This window comes from Falco peregrinus, chromosome 2, assembly GCF_023634155.1.
Source record: "Falco peregrinus isolate bFalPer1 chromosome 2, bFalPer1.pri, whole genome shotgun sequence".
NCBI lineage: Eukaryota > Metazoa > Chordata > Aves > Falconiformes > Falconidae > Falco > Falco peregrinus.
Genome location: NC_073722.1, coordinates 1,508,243 through 1,528,418, shown reverse-complemented (window position 1 = coordinate 1,528,418; position 20,176 = coordinate 1,508,243). Strand labels below are relative to the sequence as shown.

Sequence of the window (20,176 nt, the reverse complement as noted above, 5' to 3'; positions counted from 1 at the left end):
TGCTGAGAATCTTTGGCAGTCTTTCTTGAGTGACATCGTCTTTTCTATGTTGATCTTATGTACAACATCTGCCATTCATTATGAGCCTGACCAACTGTCTAGTAAAGGTCTTACTGACTCTGATGGATCATGAGCTTTGGATTGTCAAATAGGAATAAACAGTCCAGTTCCTAAATTCCTTTAAACATTTATATTTTAAAATGTTCTGGATCACCACATTAACAGCAAGAAAACTTTGTCTGGCAATTTCTCTTAACTTTTTATAAGACTGATCTAAAAATTATAGATGTAGAAACTTAAGCTGCTAGCAGAAGAAAAATACATTTTCAAGAATAAGAATTTGATGCATTTCAAAGAAAACTCATCCCCAATACAGCACTAAATAAAAAGATAACCAGATTTGTGTTGTCCTTCTGTATTTAGTAATTATTTTTTCCAATTAATCAAAAAGTCAGATTGGTAGACTGGTATCTGAAAAAGCTGCAAAACTTCTTTTGTAGTTCTTTTCCCCAAATCCCTATTATTTGGTGTTAGAGGACTGTTCAGATTTTCTGAAATTAAATGAAGGCAGATGATTGCTTCAAATTCTTATGACCTTAGCCAATAAAGACATTTTATCACTATGGCTGCAAAACACAAATACCCAGTATTGCGGTGTATCTCATAAGCACATAAAAATTAGTTGACCTGGAAGGATTTTCTCTCTTGATACTAGGTTAAAACCTGAATTCTGGAGAGAGAAATAATGCAAGTAGGGTTAACTGATTAGGTGAAAGCTCAGTTATAGCATTTTATTCTTAATGTAAGTCTGTATTTGATCAGCTTTGACATACTCTTTTAAGAAAAATAATTCTGCTCCAAGACACTACTTTGAGTATATCAAGAGTGTTTGTACCATGGCAGATGAACTGTTTCATTATGTCTTTTCCAGCTGGTGTAATTGTTACATTCTTTGTGTGCCAGCTCCCTAGAGGGAGAAAAAGCACATATGGTAGAGTAAAAGGTCCTGATGTGGAGTCCATGTGGGGGACAATATCATGAGATAATTGCTGTGGAGGGTGGAGGGCAAGAGTTAATTTGCTGGTTTGAAAAACGTTGCAGTAGCAATATTAATGTTGCAAAGCCACAAAGAGTTTGAAAATTAAGATTTAGGGTTCTTATGCAACTTCAGTGGAAGTTACATATCATAACTTCATTATGATACAGATTTTAATTAGCGAGATGTGCTAGTTTTCCTTTAAAAAATGTACAGATATACTCAGTATTTGTTTAAACTCCATTGTTAGAACTGGTCCAGATCTTTATTTGCTAAAAAGCATCATCTTTCTCTATGGACTTTCAGATGACCTATTTCCTTGTAATAGCAGAGTGTTTCATGAGCACTCAGGCATTTACTTTAAATGTAGGCTACATGACATGAGCTGATAGTGCTGTTCCCATTTTATGGGAATCAAGTTGCAAATCAGGTTACAGAATCAAAATAGAAAGTACCTACTAATATTTGCTGCCAAATTAGAAAGATCAGAGACCTGAATAACCAGTGTATTGAGCAGTGTATTTTAGTGTCCTCCCTATTTCCATAAGCCTAAATTACGAAAATACTTAAACTTAGTTTTAATCAAAGGTACTTTGTCTGAAGCTACTTTGCCCTTCTGAAGTACCACGCACAAGAGAGTACCTGCAGCGGTAGATCATGCCAGATTCAGCCTCCACCTTTCCTCTAGTCTTGTATGATCATTTCTACACAGGTTCTGTAAGCAAGCTAGTGACCTCCTTTCTGTTTTCTCACCTGAAACAGCAGATGGCATTTATCTCTCATTTCTTTTATGTACTATATTAAAATCAGTTTTGATAACTGGTTTTCTAGAAATGAAAGAAGGGTGGAGTGAAGACTAAAACACTGCAGAGATTTTCTTGGTCTGGAAGTGGAAAAATTTTTTTTTTTTTTATACTGCCAAGTACATAACAACGAAGACTACTTGACCATAAATGTTCTTGTAGTAATGTCTTCTGCAATTTACTGCCATTTACCTGTAACCTGTTGGCTGAATTGTGCAACCCATAAGGACACCAGTGAGAGCAATGATATAGAAAATAAGCTAGTGAGAATAAAATCCATTTACAAAACATTTCTCATAAAGATATGTAAAAAAAAAAAACCTGAAAAAATATTTTTAGAACTCTATCTGCCTATAAGAAAATAATGTTTAAAAATGTAAGTTTACATGCAATGTTTGTTAGCTGAAGAAATGTTGAAGAAAATATCTTCATTGTTCTCAGAGAGAAAGCACCTGCTACACATTTGGGTGGCAGAATTCCCATAGCAAATTAGGAGTCTAAAACTAGTAACAAATGGTCCAATTGTTTCTAATTTAAGATTATTGCCTTCTGGGAATGCTTTTGAAATTATGACCTCTGCGGCTGAGAACTTTAATTATGAAGGGAACAACTAGATCCCCTGTTAAGGACATAGGAAAGTGAATCACCAGGCAAACATTCATAATGTACAATCAGTTGCGGAGCATTCCTTAGAAACTCAGACCTCAAGTGTCTAACTAAAGCTATCTGTGAAAGCTCTTAGCTTAGAGCTCATGGAATTCTATGGAAGAAATCCAGACTGGTTCAACCAGTATGAAGTAGTGACTGTAAATCACAGATTACTAAATGACTGCTCTAGGTACTGCTTTTAGTGTTGGTGAAGCCCAAGCGGACATCAAATCTGAAAGAAATCAAATGTTTTATCGATGTTCTCTTGCTTTACTATTTTAGGAATATAAACATTTCCCTATTGCTGTATCAAAAGATGTTGGCATAGGAGTTTGATTTTTCTTTTAAATGTAGCAAAAGACTTGGTTGGTAACTGTAAGGAATATCAGAAGTATAACTGAAATATATAAACATGAAATTAATTTCTCAATTGGAGAGGCACAGTATGTGTATACATAAACTTTTCTTCAATTCCTTAACCTAAAGGGATTGCCTCTTAAGTATGAGAGTGATGTTAATCTCAATGCCCCTTCTGTTTTAGTTTTTCTTTAGCAAACCAAAAGAATTCCAATTAGTTCTAAACCTTGTCAATTAGTTTCAGTTAAGACTGACCTTTTTACATGTGGGAAATTGCAATATGCCTATAAATTTATCACTGAACATCAGAGGTTTAACAAGATGCTGTTGTCTCTCTTAATCCTGTTTTGCTACTGATGTCCTCCGTGAAAGTCAGGACTAACCCAGAGAGAAGGCAGCCCACACAGTTTTTGCAGAGAGAGCAGACGTCTTGTACTGGCTCTTAAAAAAAAGACATAGGTGAGTCCAGGTCTGAATCAGAAGTTACTGCAGAGCAGGGATGCACCTTTTTTTTTTTTTCCTTTTTGAGCCACTGTCTACCCTTTTGAGCTTCAGATATTGCATTTTAGATGAGTTCTGCTTCAGATTTTAGAAGTTTGAAAATGCCTTCAATAAAATGAGTGGTAATGCCTGCAAAAGGTGCAGAAGTGAGGAAGGTAGGTAGTCCCTTTCTCTAAATGTTTTACTTAAAAATGACAAACCCAAGCCTGTGACTATGCCATTACATTACTGAGCATTCATATGTTACTGAGTATTGTGTACGGTTCTGCTTCTCTCACCCCGTTGCTCTCCCAGCGTGGTTCCTGCTAAGAAGGTATTAGTGTTTGAAAAGACAGGAGAGAAGTGGTAAGGAAGATCGAAAGAATCGAACACATTCACAACCTTACAGAAAAACTCAGGAAGGTAAGGCTTTCCTGCCTAGAAGGCAGACAGCTGCAGGGTGGGATAACAGAGGTTAGAAGTTAGAGGCTAGAAGTGCAACTGAGAGAACAACGTTTATTCTGTTCATACATTCTCCTCTGGGTATTTGGGTTTGATTACTACCTGTGAAAAAACAATAAGCTAATTGGACCTCCAGGGCATTCTTAGGTTCTTGTGACATCTCAGACTGAGGCAGTAACAGTTTATCGTCATAAACTGCATGGACAATACAAGGAGGCAGCCTAATACAAATGGCTTTATCTAAAATGCAAACCACTGTCTTAGAATTTTTTTTCTAGAAGGAGCTAGATACAATACAGAAGTAAGGCAAATTCCAACAAGAAACACACTAAATTACTGGTGAGAGAACTAGAAATCTGTTTGCTGTGTGAGCAGATCTTTGGTAGGATTAATATGATCAAGCATTTTATAAGAAGTGGAAGATTATAGGATCTGCAGACGGGTATCCCCTAATTCGTAATTTCTCAAAACTGTAGCTCCAGTTTTGTGAATCCCCCTGTGGTACTAGCTAACCTGTCTTTCAGGGCACGAAAGAAGTTAAGAGGGAAGCATATCACACTGCTGCCCCACCTGGATTTGCTGTTTGGCTTTTAAGGGTGAATAATATAGTAACCTTTCTAAAAGTGCATTTGTCTTGAGCACCAAACGGACCTTAGGTGTCCTCTGTCTTTTTGAAGCACAGGAACCCATGGATTGTCTAAGCTGCTTCAACTAAATGCAGTTTACAATGCATGTTTAGCTTTATTTTGTCATAAACTTGTATGGATAAAAGATAATGTTTCTATGAAAGATACTGTTAAAACAGCTTGAACCAGCTACTGACTACTCAGTTTTTGTCCAGGTGAAGTGCTCATTCACCTCACTAAGAATGTAAATTGAGCAATTCTTGCATACTTGTCTTTGCATTTGCAGACATAGAATTTGAGCTTTGACAGACATAGGAAGAAAATTTTGCTATTTTCTGTCTATAGATGTCTGAAAATAAACCCATTTGCAAACAACTGAATTTTGCTTTATTTATACAATTTATACAATAAAGGTTAACAACCATAGTAGTTTACTGCTTTGATGCTTATGGTTCTTTACCACTTTAAAAAAGTCCTTCTAATTTTTCTCTTCCCAAAATAATCAAGTTTTGTGATTAAAATTTTGTGGTGTGAAGAGATAAGGGAAAGCAAATAAATTATTTACTATTCATGAGGAGTCTCTGCTGATAAAGCAATATGCTCCTTATCTATTGATTTTAAAGATCAAATGAGGTACTCGGGTTACATTCCTGTTTTGGTTAAGTAAGGTCAAATAACCTTCACCTCGGTACTCTCACCTTCCAATTTTTGAATGATTATGATAAATTAGTTGTTGTTAGAGATCATCTTACTGAAACTATAACTTGAAAACTTTCAAAATAAATGCAGATAATTTTGCTATAGATAACTGCTTACTGTGAGTGCAAGTGTAAAAGAGAAATAATTGTTGTGTAAATACTTTGTAAGGATCATCCCAAATTTTATTTGTCTGTAGTCAGATTAAAGCCCAGTACTCCTCCACTCAATAGGATACCAAACTTTACAATTTTAATTTAATTTCTTGGCATCACTGAAAATATGCTGGATAAATTATTATTAATTGTTGTGGTTATTGTTATTATTATTATTATTAATATTCAACACCTATTTAGAGCTCTGTCCCACAAATATTGTTGTACATGAGCAATGCTTGAATTTGTTTGATTCATCAGAATAGGACTCTGGAATATATCCAAAACAGGATTTCTGTGCTGTAGTGCTGTGGGTTGTACCACTTCTGTTCTAGGCACCTGCTCTGCAGCCCAGTCCAAAGTGAGTTAGACACTGAGCTTTCTTACTTGATGCATGGATGAAGCGTGATGTCTCACAGAGGAATCATTCCATCTCGGACAGCCAAGTTACTGAACATTTAGCATCAATATGCCCAGGCCAGACTGCTCTACTTGAGCAGATGTCGTATCTGAAAGGTATGGGTTGAGCTCTAAGATGAAAGCACAGAATGCAGTTTTCACCCTGTTAAAAGGTGTTCATGCCCTTCCTCTCTCCTAAAATAAGTGATTTTGATATAAACAGACAGAGACGGTACAGGCAAGCTCATTTTTACACAGGTGATATTTTCTCTTTTTTTTCCTGGTGATTAGAGATCTCATCTAATTGACCTAGATTCTGTTATTTCCCCTCCATGAGTAGAGTGATCTGTAGAGGATAGTTTCCTTATTCCTTAGATTTCTACCTTTCTCAGGGGTGCCCTTATTACATGTGTCTATATACTCATATATAACTCTTCTGTGAAAATTGTGCAGTTGTAAATAATTAAAAATTCACCAAACCAAAATAGAATGAAAATTAGTAGGATTCTGTAGTCTGGGTTAAAATTCCTTATATCCTGGTTCCTGATCCAAGAATCTATGTCCAAGAGAACCGCACCTTCCTACAGAGCTTTCCAACCCATGCCTCCTACCAATTGGTGACTAACCAATGTGAGATAGGCAAATCCACTTTCTGGAAAAGAGGTGATCAAGGTTTCCAAGTCCACCTTCTAAATTCTCATCCTTTAAATAGTTTGAGTGGATGAAACTGGCAAGGTCACATGATCTTTTTCTTTCCAGTGATTCCCAAATGGCATAGATGATGTTCCAGACACCTTAACTGAGCCTGCCCTAACATAGCTGTCACTGCATAAGCCACAAATGTTACTTACTGTTCCATTATCGTGCCAGTCTTGGTGGACATCAAGGTGGACTTTTCAGCAGGCTTCACCTGGAAGGTTCATAAGTCCTGTCTTTTCCATAACTCCAGCCCCATAATTGAAGGGCACAGTTGCACCTTCTTTCCATGCAGGAGCAGGGTCATTTGCTAGCTGTCAAAACAAATAAGGAAAGAACTTGACTTGGGGAACACAAATTAAAAATTGTGTGTGAAATATAGAAAAGGGATCATCAGGCAGATGTCACATATCGCCTTCTGGAATGTGGTTTATAAATCAGGTACAGCTTGTAATATAAGGAAGATCAATACCCTATTTGCCATTTTTTTCTGTGTCGCTTTTGATCATCTACATGTTTGTTTGAAATCTCAGTCATGAAGTGAACTATACTGAATTCATCGAAAGCACTTCAGTGTCCACCTCACACTTTCTATACTATTTCCAAGTGATAAATCACATATTTCAATAGTTGCTTTAATGCACCATCATTTCCTACAGCTTTCCTTTTAATATTATAATGGATTAGATACTAGATTAAAAAGTCAGAAAAGAAACAAAGTTAAAACTTTTCACAGCACCTTTATTCACAACTGCAACTTGATATTACCAAATGCATTTCCAAAGTCAGAAATTTTTCCCCAGTCAAGAAGTTACATTCCAGTCAGTTAAATCTTGGTTACATTCAGTTGCAGCATCATTTATTTCTGTATTTCTTGGCTATTTCTTGAGATTTACTTGACACTTCAGTTTCATATTTTGTTTCAAATACAGCTTCTGTCACCAGTTCTGAAATATGGTGCAAACCTACGCTTTTTTTGGTTGAATCTATCCATCTCTTCACCATGCTGTACCATTGCCATCAATGTACTATGACAGAATATGAACCATTTAGTTTTCTCTTGAGATCTCATCTTACCCTCCTACCTGCATTAGGAAAAGTTGTGTACTGTCCTCTTTTGAAGCTGTCATCTCAGTATTGTGCTTGAATATCTCCCCTTTTTTGCCTTCATATAGGAATGTTACTTCCTTTATAAAGTCATGTTACTTTATAAAACAAATCTGTTACTCTGATCTGTCTATTCCTGCTGTCAATAGTGCTGGGTAGTAACCAGTTGGATTTGCACTGCAGTGTATTCACTGTTTCACCCATTGCCATGCTACTTGATCTCCAACCTACACAAAATATTTGCAACAATGCTTTAATTTCTTAAAGCATATTGATTTTCGGCAATCTTTTTATGACACTTCTCATGGAATACACACAGCTTGCCAGCTGTTGAACAGAAATCTGTATTTCTCATCTTAATGTTAAAATATTATCTCCCTCATAATTTTTGCGTAAGAAAAAAAGGTGGATAATGGATGCATTATCAAACTTATGAAAATGTAGCCATTCTTATTTTCAACATGATTCAACTTGACCACATAAAATTAACACTACACTTTGTAACTGCTGAGACGTTTCTGAGTGTGTGTTACTTACTGCAGTATCCAGGCAACTGATGATTTGAAGAAACTGAGCCGCAGAGTATTTCATTATGTTCTTATAATTTGTTTTGGCAAAGATGATTAATTTTTATTTTTACAGCCAGTGTAGGGTAATATTAAAATGTCATTATTTAAAAAAAAAACAACCCACAACTGTTTAATTAACCTCAAGAACAAATAAAAGAACTCTTAAGTCCTCATGAAAACTGGCTTGTCCAGAAATTGCAGGAGTAGCCATTCGGCTTCCAGGACATAGGTTTGGCTGTCAGTCTAACTTCTAGCTCTTGTTTAAACCATGTTGTGCTCCTGGGAAATCCTTTGTAATTTTTTCTCCATCTATAAAGTGAGGATAAGCATAAGCCTTCTTGTAAAATGTCACATGGTCTGCAGATGGGAAGTGTTGTGTAAAAGCTCGGTAACTATTATTCAGATTATATATAACCTACCATTTGTTGGTTCGTACTCTACCTCCTTTTCTGCATTCAGGCTAACGGCAACATCTCCCCTGCCTATCAGTCATTTGCAGGACAGTAGAAATCTCATGTTTCTGCTTGTTTTTGTCTACAAATGGGGTAAAATTTCAGTGCTAAAGCAAGAATACAGGCTGAAGGGCAGAGTGTGCTGGAAGCAAAAGAAATGTGTTCCATGATCAGCAGCCTTCCAGAGATCCCAGGAGACCCTGGCAGAGTGTAGGAAATGGAACCCAGTAAGATTTCACAACAGAGAGTGGAAGCTGCACAAACCTCTGCTGTCTGCTGACAGTCAATGACACTTTTCTTTGCTACAGGTTTGCCTGTGAGGGAAAGCTGGATGAAGAGTGACTAATTCCAGCTCGTTTTTCACTAGTGTATTAGGGCTTCAGTAGCGTGCAGTTGAGTTCCCTGGATTTAGTTTTGACCTCACAAGCAACTGTGGGTGGAAGGTCGCTTCTTCCTTATGATAATTGTAGGTAGAAAATAGCCATGGTATTTCAGTGACATATATGCTTCAAATAATTTCACTTTGGATTTTCGGACCTTTCTGCATTTTTTTTTCTATAATGAAGTATATACAAGTATCACTAAGCTACCAAAACATAAACACTGAGCTGTGAAATAGTTAGTTAGTTATTGATACTTACTGCTTGATTGCTGAAAGGTAAGTAATTTGGCACAATTTGTGTATTACAAATTCTAAGAGCACATAGCTCAGTAGAGCTGTTTTCTTAAATTACTAACGTAGAAATGCCTTTGCGTTCAAGAACTGTGTTTTCTGCTACAATTCCTTAAAACATTTTCTTCAAGGAATCCCAGAAGCAGGATTAAAACCATTGCTCTAATGTGAAAATAAATAAATAAAAAGAGTAAACCATCTTCTAAGCCCCATTACTCATCTGAAAAATTACAGCATGATGGCTTTTAAAGGTATGATTCAATTGCTCTCTCATAAACATTTAGTGCTTGAAATGATAGAATGATAGAATCATTTAGGTAGGAAAAGACCTTGAAGATCATCAGGTCCAACCGTTAACCCAGCACTGCCAAGTCCATCGCTAAACCACATCCCTAAGCACCGCACTGCGTGGTTTTTTTATAACGCCTCCAGGGATGGCGATTCCACCACCTCCCTGGGCAGCCTGTTCCAATGCTTGACCACCCTTTCAGTGAAAAAAATCTTCCTAATATCCAATCTAAACCTCCCCTGGTATAACTTGAGGCTGTTTCCTCTTGTCCTGTCACTTGTTATCTGGGAGAAAAGACCGACCCCCACCTGCCTACAGCCCCTGTCAGGCAGTTGTAAAGAGCAATAAGGTCCCCCCTGAGCCTCCTCCTCTCCAGGCTGAACACCCCCGGTTCCCTCAGCCGTTCCTCATAAGACTTGTGCTCCAGACCCTTCTTCTCTGGACACGCTCCAGCACCTCAACGTCCCTCTTGCAGTGAGGGGCCCAACGCTGAACACAGGATTCGAGGTGCGGCCTCACCAGTGCCCAGTACAGGGGGACGATTGCTGTCCTGGTCCTGCTGGCCACACTATTTCTGCCAGGATGCTGTTGGCCACCCGGGCACACAGCTGGCTCATGCCCAGCCGGCTGCTGACCAGCCCCCCAGGCCCTTTCCCCCAGGCCCTTCCCAGCCGCTCTCCCCCAGCCTGTAGCGCTGCGGGGGGCTGGTGTCACCCACGGGCAGGACCCAGCACTGACCCGTGTTCAACCTCATACAAGTGGCCTCGGCCCATCGGTCCAGCCTGTCCTAGATGTCCTAGGTTATCCGGCTTGGCCTTCAGCTGCTGCTCTGGATGGCATGGGCATCCCATAAACACATAAGCTGAATCTAAATGTGCAGCAGTGATGTCTCAGATATTCCAGAACATTTTAGGTGGTACAAGATACAGCTCTGTGGGCAGCAGAATCAAGTTCCATGTATTTTTCTTTACCAAAAGCATTTGTCATTTTAAAAGGAGGAAGGAAGTGCTGTATTAGTTTCTAACACAGTGATGTATTCGGATTTATGTCAGTCACGTTCAGAAGATACTGCTCAAACCAAAGCCTGGAGAGGAACCTTTTGTCCTACAGTATAGTTAACATCAGCTTTGCCTCACTCTGTTCTAGTTTGTCCTAAATAGTTCTCTATCTAAATTTTGCTTAAAATGAAGCTCTAGGTTTTATTTAAAGTCATAATGAATAATAAAAATCTATCAGCATGAATTAAATAATTTAAAAAGAAAGGCAATGATTTATTTATGCATCTAGAGTATCATACAATATTTAATATAGAGGGGTATAGACTGAATCAGCAGTAACTTCTCTGGTATTTCATAGATGCATTCAGCTGGATATCAGCAAGTTGCTGTTATATCTGGCAACTATGGAATAGTTGCATCCCTGATGTGTCTTTGTCCTGTGCTAGAGGAATATGTATGCATATGTGTGTACACATTACATTTAGGACCAATGAGTATGTTAATTTTTTGGGGTCTGTGCTTTAAAAAAGAACACGATCCAACTAAATATTTTACATGTTAATTTTGAATACTTCTTTTTCCAGTCACTAAGTGTGCCAGTCTGATTTAAAGTAGTTTAGCATTTTAGATATTAATAGATCTTTGAAATCAGAACAGCTAATTCTTAAAGGTTAGCATAGTTTTAAATGCTTTGGTGGGTTCAATCCCAACTTCTGGTATTCATATGCAGAATTTATATCCACTGAAACAAATAAAATGATATGAAAATATTAAGGCATACTTTGACACTGAAAGAGTGGTGTGCTTAACTGTGGGATTTGTAGCTTAAAAACCTTGAAAAACCATGAAGTAACTTTTGAAATAAAATTCCTGTTAGTTAATACCGAAACAGCAAAGAAATGTCAGTTTCTCTTAGTATTGCATGTCTTGGACTCTTCACTTACATCCAACCTATTCTTAATGGAAGCATAAGATTTTATTAAGGCAAAAAAGATTAATGTTAATTTCTATGGCAAATTGTCAAATTTCTAGATCTGAAGAGGAAGCTATATGGCTTCTTTTTTCTTAATCATACCTTAAGCTAGATCACCAGTATTTTTTTTGTTGTTGTTGTTCCTAACCAGGATTTTGTGGGGAATGTATGAATTGACTGCCATTATTGCTACAACATTTGGGAATGTTTTGTCATTACAGCAGATCTGAGTTGACTTACAGAAATTCTTTTGGTCTTCTTAAGAAAAGCAGAGCTCTGGAACTAAAGCTCAGCTGAATGTCCCAGACAGGGTTTATAAAATGGTGCAAAATAATGTTTCTCATTCAGAACTTTTCTTGTGGTTAATGAGGTATTGAAGGCTCACTTTGACCAAAATGCCAGCTTCTGCTCACAATGACACTGCTACAATTGTGTCCTGTTGTGATTCATCAGTAGAAAATTTCAGGAGGATATCTAAGTAAAAAGGGAAAGGTTTTCAGTGCTTTTCCCATTTTATGATAATCTAAGTTTTATTTCTATTTAAGCTCTCTATATAATGTATATAATGGGTGTTACATATATGAAAAAATAGATCTATCTTTGTGATGTAATTAGAACTTTACTTTCCAGAATGTAATGTTGTATCCTTTCAGGATAAACCATGAGTTGAGTCTCAGTATTAGCATTTAAAACATCCACAATGTGCAAGCCACAGCATATGGTTTGTGGGAATTGGTGATGATATGGTATTAAGGTAGCAATCTAAAAACATGCTTCTCTCCCAGAAAGGATAAGATTTATGTGAAAAGTGAGCTTATTTATGCACAAAACTGTAAATAAAGTTAAAAATACTTTTAAGTTAGAAATAGATCTGTATTTCGGATTCAGATTTGAATATGGACGTCCTTAAAAATCAGGAGAGTCTGTGTCTAGATGTATGGGCGTGATATTTCTGAGAATCTTAGGTTGCCAATACTGAATACCAAATACATTTATTTGGACATCAGAAATATCCACAGACAAGTCATTCAGTGCAATGTACGATAATACCCTAAATTAACCGACCAAATTTCACTCAAATTTTTGGTGTCACTTCTGGATACAATGCACAACTGTAGTTAGTAAGGATTCCATACTCAGTAATTCTTGATAGTTTAGTAAGGATGAAACAGTAAGAAAACTTACAGAAATGTCAGCTGTCTCGCAGAATGTAGAGTTAACCTTGTTCTCACCTTAAAATAACGTGTTAAAGAAAGTGTCATTGATGGCTTACTGGATAGGGAATTTTTTTCCATTCTCTTGCTGAAGAAGGAAGCTTTTTCATGCTATCACATTGATGGCAGTCATTTGGCAGAATATAAAACATGTGATGATCACAAGTAGCTTTGTAAAATCTGCTTGTCCCCTTTTAAAACTGATGTTTAATCTGTTTAGAAAAAGACAGAGGTACAGTTTAAAAAATTCCCTGTAGCATATCTTGAACAAACTTTACACGTTTGCTATTCCAGTCTAAGCCATGAAATACTGAACCTCCACAAAGTTTTTCGAAGCAGCTGGCAACACAAAACTTTGTGTTAGAAGATTTTTGTTTATTTTTAGTAATCAGTTGCTTTGTTTTGAGTCATGGTGGTGATGGTATTGCATCTTGAGCACGGTCCCCGCACATGTTGATTTCATTATAGTTCAGTTAACATAGGGATGTGATGATTGGCAATATCATCACTGCAGGGTGTGGCAGTGGGCAGAGAGGAGCAGTGAGCGTTGCAGAACAGCGCGTGTTCCACTCTACAGAAATGACAAGCAAATCTCTTCCTGTTACATGAACATTGTGCCTTAGTGCTTTGAATTTTTGTGACGTATGCCGTAAGTTTCAGTTTTTGCAAACACTCCAGTTATTTGTACTTATTCAGTAAAAAACATTCCAACATTTTGATTACAATTTTCTTTGTAGAAAAAATATCCTAATTAAATCTGTCATTATTTTCAGAGTTAGAGCAAGCGTGGGTGATAGATTTCGCTGCCCACTTTATTTTTTTTTGAAATGACAGCAGGTTGGATTGGCTGGCTGATGTATTAAAACCAAATGGCAAAAAACCAAAACAAACCACAATTTATCCTTTTCACTGCAAGATTGCTGGCATTCTATTTCAAGCATCTTAATTCAGTCAGAAAAATCTCTATGAATTAGCAGTCCTTAATATATTTTTATTTGTTGTTGTTGTTCACATTTATGATTGTATGTATCTATTCCTTGCATTTTAGGCAGTTCTGTTTCATGACTGTATTGGCAATGCAACATATGAATATTAATTCCTTGCAAAGGCACTCCCAATAACAGTTCTACGTCTCTTTCTCTTACAATTTATCATGCATCAGGCACAGCAATATCTAGTTGCTCTTTAGAATACACACTTTGTATTCTAAAAAAAAATAAAAATAAATGTGTTCTGTGTGGGTTAATAGACCAGATTTGTTTGCAGGTTGGAGCAGTGTGAGAAGTTAGCCAGGATCTAGCTTGGGCTCTGATTTCTTGTTCCAGGTTAGAGCAGCTTAGGGTTTGCTCTAACAAGCACCCGCTGAAGGCAGTTCTCAGAGCTGTCTTTTGCCATGACTCCTGTCACAGCTTTGCTACGTACTTCTGTCCAAAATCTGCAAAAATGGAAATGTAACCTGGCAAAACCAGACCAGTCAAATATTGCCGGAATGTAATTAAAGATATCTAGCATGCTGAAAAATCCCTTTACAATGTCACAGCTGGTATTTTGTACAGAGGTAATGAGTCTGATTGATTAAAACGTAGCAGATATCCCAAAGTGCCTGAATATTAGCACTGGATTATTTATGTAGTATTAACTACTTCGTTATTTATTCATGGTTTCCAGTCGTTAATTGCATCTTTTTGCTTTTTCATATTTTTAGAAGCTGTGTTGTACAATAAAATATGGTATTGTGCAACAAAATTAGTACTGAATAAAAAAGAGTTTAATGCAGTGTCTTAGCAATGATGGCACAAGTTAATGTGTGCATTTCTGAGCTTAGTTTGCTTTCCAGCATACTGCATTTTCTGTAGGACAAACATACATATATCTCTGTAAGATTTTATGTGATGACAGATTATTGAAACAACCTCTCTCCCTAGTATTTCTCAACGTTTTTACTTAATGCTAAATTTTAGAATCTATTACTCCAGCAGACTTTTAAAAAATCACTAATAAAATAGCTATTTGTTCAGAGGAAGAAAAAGTGATTTATAGTCAACAAAAGAAGTCAGAAGTCTGAATAGTCAATGCCAGGAAAAGCCTGAAGTGGCAGAAGTAGAAGATTATTAATGGAAAAATAAATTGATAATAAAAAGTACATTTTCCAAGTATAATTTTCTTCTAATGTTATGTAAATATTCAAAATCCAAAACAGATGTAACTGATGCCAAATCAATTTCTGTACATACTTTCCTTTCAGCAACTTGGAAAGTGATATGATTTCTGCTTAATGAAAATGAAAATTGGTCCAAGAGGAAAAAGCCAATTTCATATGGCTTTAACTCCTGTAGTGTAATTTCTGATCTGTGTACTTTCTCTGACTGATGATACAAGCATTATCTGAAAGACCATTAACGTGAAATGGTGTTAGTGCAAAAAATCTGTCAGAAATTGTAGATCATTGATAAAGAGAACTAAAAGGAAGGTTAAAGCCCTTGCAGACCGACTATAGAACACAAGCAGAATCCAGTCTTAATACACTTTTTGGTAAATAAATTGGGATGCTTTCAAAATTATACAGTCTTGACAAAATGACATATCAATAATGATCTACTATGGACATTATTCTTTTGGTTGTTTTATTTAATTCAGTGTGGAGTTTTTCAGTCTTTTCAGTTCTCAACGGAGTAGCATAGGGGAAGTGCAGAGTTTAATACTACAAAAATTTATTAACATTTATCTTAGATAATCAGACTAACAATGGAGGGTGATTAAGAAAAAAATGAACATTTTATACATATCTCTTACACTCCACTTCCATAACCAGTCAATATTTTTCTGTAGAAAAATACTCCTCTTATAGACAAAAGCTGTATATTTAAAGCTTATGTGTGTGAAACTATATGGGTTTATATATATAAACAAATATATTTAAAATAGCCTGATAATTACAAATATTCCATTGCAAAAATTATCAATTCAAGCAAGCACAATGAAAGGAGAAATTAAATAGTATTCTAAACAGACTTCTAAATCACTGTAACTTTGCTCATGTTTAATTTTTTTATTATTTTATTTGCTCAATTTGGTCGATATACTAGGATTAAAAATACTGCCTTTTGAGTTATAAAAACTTTATTTGTATACATTAGAAATAGATAAGTCTGGAAAATGTAAAATTAACTAAACAGAATACTTACATGCATGTAGATCTCAACATTTCTGTTGAGAATTCTCTGAATTCTCTGTACAATTGTGAATTCTATGTACATTTTCCCACAAAGAAACCATTTAGAGTGCTTTCAGAGTAAAAATATCATAAATTAATGAAAGTGTGGAGATTGAACTGGAAAAAGCTACATGTTTAAAGGAGTCTTTATAGTCCGTGGAATCTTTTAAGCTGAGTGTGTGAAAATTTTTCTTCACATGAAATCACGTAAATGAGCTACATTATTTGAAATAGCATGCAATTATCTCTAGATACGTAAGTACAAATTAAAAAAAAAATCCAAAATTGTTTTAGATATTGAAGTTTACTTATTCTTGGCGAAATAAACGCCAGTATACTTCACATTTATAACATGGATGTTATATACTAAACAACAGATAATTCTAATTTGCAAGTTTTATTTAACTGTTTTATCTTTATTGCATTAGACCATGTTGTGTGTCACACAAATAAAGAAGATGAAGTTAATCTCCCCTAACATTTTTATGTCTACTACTTAGCCTGTCACGTGAAGCTGTTTTCATAGTCAATGACGGGTAGTCAACATAGTCAACAGAATCTAGAGTCCATTTTACATTAAGTTGGCAACTGTGTTTGGTTAGGTGAATCACACCCCATGTTTCTCTCCATGGAACACAAACCACATTGTTCTTGACTAGCACAGATGTTGTTTGCGCTGAACATGCCTGTGCTTCAGGGAGACAAATCCTGTGCAGTGAATCTGAGTTATCTGAGTGAATCAGAAGTTCTGTGCAAACTGTTGACCCAGCAAACAGCATTTTTTTTTATTTGGCAGAATGACAGCATCCTACAAATGGTTTCGATGTCTGGTACATGTCCTGTCCAAGTGATATGGGCATTTTCAGTGCTTCATACCAGGTCCACAGGACTTACTGCATGTATACAAGCTGTTGCCACAGTATATGTCAGGTTGAAGAAATCCAAGATGCAAAAGGCCCGTCAGCTTGCCTGCTGTTAGAAAACTTCTCAGGCATTTCTTGATCTGCAGCAAATGCTATACCACCGGGACTGTTGGACATCCTGGGCAAATGTCATGCTGCCATGTTTTTCTCAGGCAAGACTGCCAAAAAGACAGTTATTCTGAGGAAATCCAGAATTACATTAGCTCTCATACATTTCCTGAAAAGCGTACCAAATGTACAGATTTCAGTTGCCCTCCGATTTCTAGCAGTGATTTTTCATAATGCAATATAAATATAATTGCATGCATATAACAAGAAATGGAAGGGAAGGACTGATCTTATGGAAAGGCAGTGGTAGGTCCTCAGAACTAATTTTTCACATTGGTTTTATGAATCGATGGAGCTAAAAAGCCTTGGAGACCTTTTTGGAATTTCTTAGCAGAAATAATACAGCCCAGCAGAAATTGGCTGGGCCTAATAAAACACAAGGCAGCTCAACTAGGTATGAAGTTGTTGTTGTCATTAGAAAATCACTGGCCATCTTGTTGAGCATAATGTGCAATAAGCTATAGACTGTGGATGTCAAATTCAGCATTGGAAATATTTTCTTGAAAATAGAAGAGCCCAATATATGCTACGTCATCAGTACTCACAAGCAGGAGAGACAGATCAAAGCTTTTAAGGTCTGAACTCTACAGTGTGAAAATTGAGGACAAACAAAATAATCCATCCAGTTGAAGAGCAAATGACAATACAAGTGAGGTGAAACCCTCCTTTAAACTGGGATTCTAAGGAGTAGTATGTAAGGGCCCTTTCTGAGAAAAGGCTTTGTTCATTGTCTGGGTGCCGGGTTGCAGTGATAGTGCCACAGCTGTCTGCAGTGGGGGGTGTCCCAGAGCCTCCCAACGAGGGGCATGCCCAAAGACCACCACATCTCAACTATCTGGGAAGAAGAGGCTTCCTCAGATGAGCATAAAGGGCTTGGTGGAGTGTGAACTGCTGTAAAGGGCCTTTGCTGTGTGTAGGCATATTCCAGGGCAGAACGTGGGTGGCTAAGCAATTGTATATAACCGGTATTTATGTATGTAATGGGGGATCTCGCCTGGGGTTTGTGCCATCACACGCCACAGTAGTACAGTAGTAGTTTAGATATAACTCATAACCTTTATTTCAGATGGTTGTGTGCATTGTCTTAGAAGCTATGCAAAGACCATATGAGATAGGAAGAGCCTACCTTTCTAAAAAAAAGAAGAAAAATTATATGAGAAGGGAATTTCCTGTTTTCTTTTTTGCAAACATTACTTTTACAACTTTGAGTGCTTTTTTCAGTAAGGCAAAGCCATATAAAGCACCCAGGTACTGCAGAAAGGCATTTCTCATTAAAATCCAAATGATCCAAATACCCTATCCATGTCTTTACAGTGATCGCTTGCAAATAATGTTTGATAAATGAATGCTTGCAATTAATCCTTTGATTTAAAAATGTATTTGTATCATAATCTAAAAGACTAAAACTACATCTGTTCCTTTTTCTACTAGCTGCCTTCAGTGGATTTATGTGACTATGTAATGGAGTAATGGAGATTAACAAGAAAGTGCTGTTTATTTTCAGAGACTGTATGGAACTCAGCAGAAAAGGTATTGGAAATGGATAAATTTTCATTTTTCTCTTCTGATTTAAATAGATGCATGAAGAAAGGATAATTGTCAGTAAATGGAAACTAAGAAATAATCTGACTGAAAAGAATTGCAACCCTGAAAAACCTATAAAGCACATGGGTTTGCTTCAGATCATTCAAAAGTTTGGACACACTGGGCAGGTCACTGACAATCTAAACACATGCATCCAGGCATTCTGTGTTCTGGGGTGCAGCCTTTCTGACTGTGCCTCATGTGCCAGGCAGGAACACTTTGCCCTGCGTGCAGGAGTCCTTTTCCCCCTGATTTCTGTATCAGGTACCTGACTGGATCACCCTACATCTTTAGAATCCACATGCTCTAACTTCTGGGGGAAGCCAGAATACGTGTATGTCTCAGGGGAGTGCAGAGGGAAGAAAGTATACACAGCTCTTCCTCCAGAAGTTGAGAAGCGCTTTTGTGTTCCAGAGGTCTCTTTTCTCTTGTGAAAAGCAAACTATCCAAAACAAGTAGAGGATATGATTACAATACTCATAAAGATAAAAAGTATTAACCATCATTATCATTAACTCATAGACCTCAGAGTCAGCTTTTGAGGATAAAAAACATCTGGGTCTCATATATGAAACATTAAGTCAATGAATTTATTTGAGCAATTTGTTAAATGAACCTGGGGCAGTGACAATAAAAATAAAGGGAATATGCTACCTGTGTAATACCCAGCATGTCTAAAAGTTATTTGACATTTTTTTCACTGGAAAATCAATACTACAAGAAAGAGAAATTCATAACAGCTGAAGAGCAATTTGTATGCCAGCATTCACCGTATATCTTGAGATACGTGTATGTCCTGCCAGGAATCACATTAAATAACTTGTAGCAGAAAATACTTTTCACTATAGTATAAGGCAGAAGAGGACTGTTATAGGGAGCTCTTGTATAATTTTAAAAGGAGTAAAACGTCTGAAATTTTCCTTCTCAATATAGGTTGCATTGTTTTGGCCAAGGATACATTCAGTAAAGTATTTAGTTGGTTGTATTTGAATTTAGATGAAAACAAAGCCAAATGCTACACAAAACATAAATGGTAAGGAAATGTGAATTTCAGTGAGGAGCCCAAATTTATCTGCCAATTTCCTGCCTACCTGTACTGCTACATAGTTATGCTATGTTAAATCCAAGATCTTTGAAAACTGTAATGAACCAGTATCCAAACCTTGAAGATCCACTCGCCATTCGTAGCGATTTGTTCCTTTCAGGTACATACTTCACTCCAGTTCTCATCAGCGCAGTTATTAAGTGTCATCAGGATGATGTTAAGAAACACAAACACTGAATACTATGGACTCATGAGTTAACTTTTGTTAGTCCAGAAGTCTTCTTTACATAAATAACATAAACTTGGGGGGTAATGCTTCTGTCAGATGTTCCACTCATGATTTATGTAACTTAATCCTAAATTTCTTTTTTAGTTTTGTTAAGTAAGATAATACTGTACCTTATATATATTATACCTTTTATATATATATATATATATATATATATAGGCAAACATACACATGCACACATATATACATCAATGCTAAATGTGCCAGGGGAAAAAAACAACCTGAAAATTAAATAAAAACCAAGGAATAAGGAATGCAGAATATTTTAAAAAAGTCAAGGAACATAAGGAAGGCCCAGCATTTGTCGTTTTTCTGCATTTTTAGTTCATTGAGCACATAGTGATGTTGTTAGGAAACACTGTTCTAGGATAAATTTCTCG

At 36.5% G+C, this 20,176-nt stretch overlaps 1 long non-coding RNA gene across 1 annotated transcript in view; it reads left to right on the top strand.

The window, feature by feature from the left end:
• Nucleotides 1-20,176, top strand: part of LOC129783862 (uncharacterized) — a 52,360-nt gene that overhangs the window by 19,461 nt on the left and 12,723 nt on the right. Inside the window, exon 2 of the long non-coding RNA XR_008745897.1 lies at nucleotides 18,310-18,408. This is a non-coding gene — a long non-coding RNA (uncharacterized LOC129783862). The remainder of the gene's footprint in view (nucleotides 1-18,309; nucleotides 18,409-20,176) is intronic.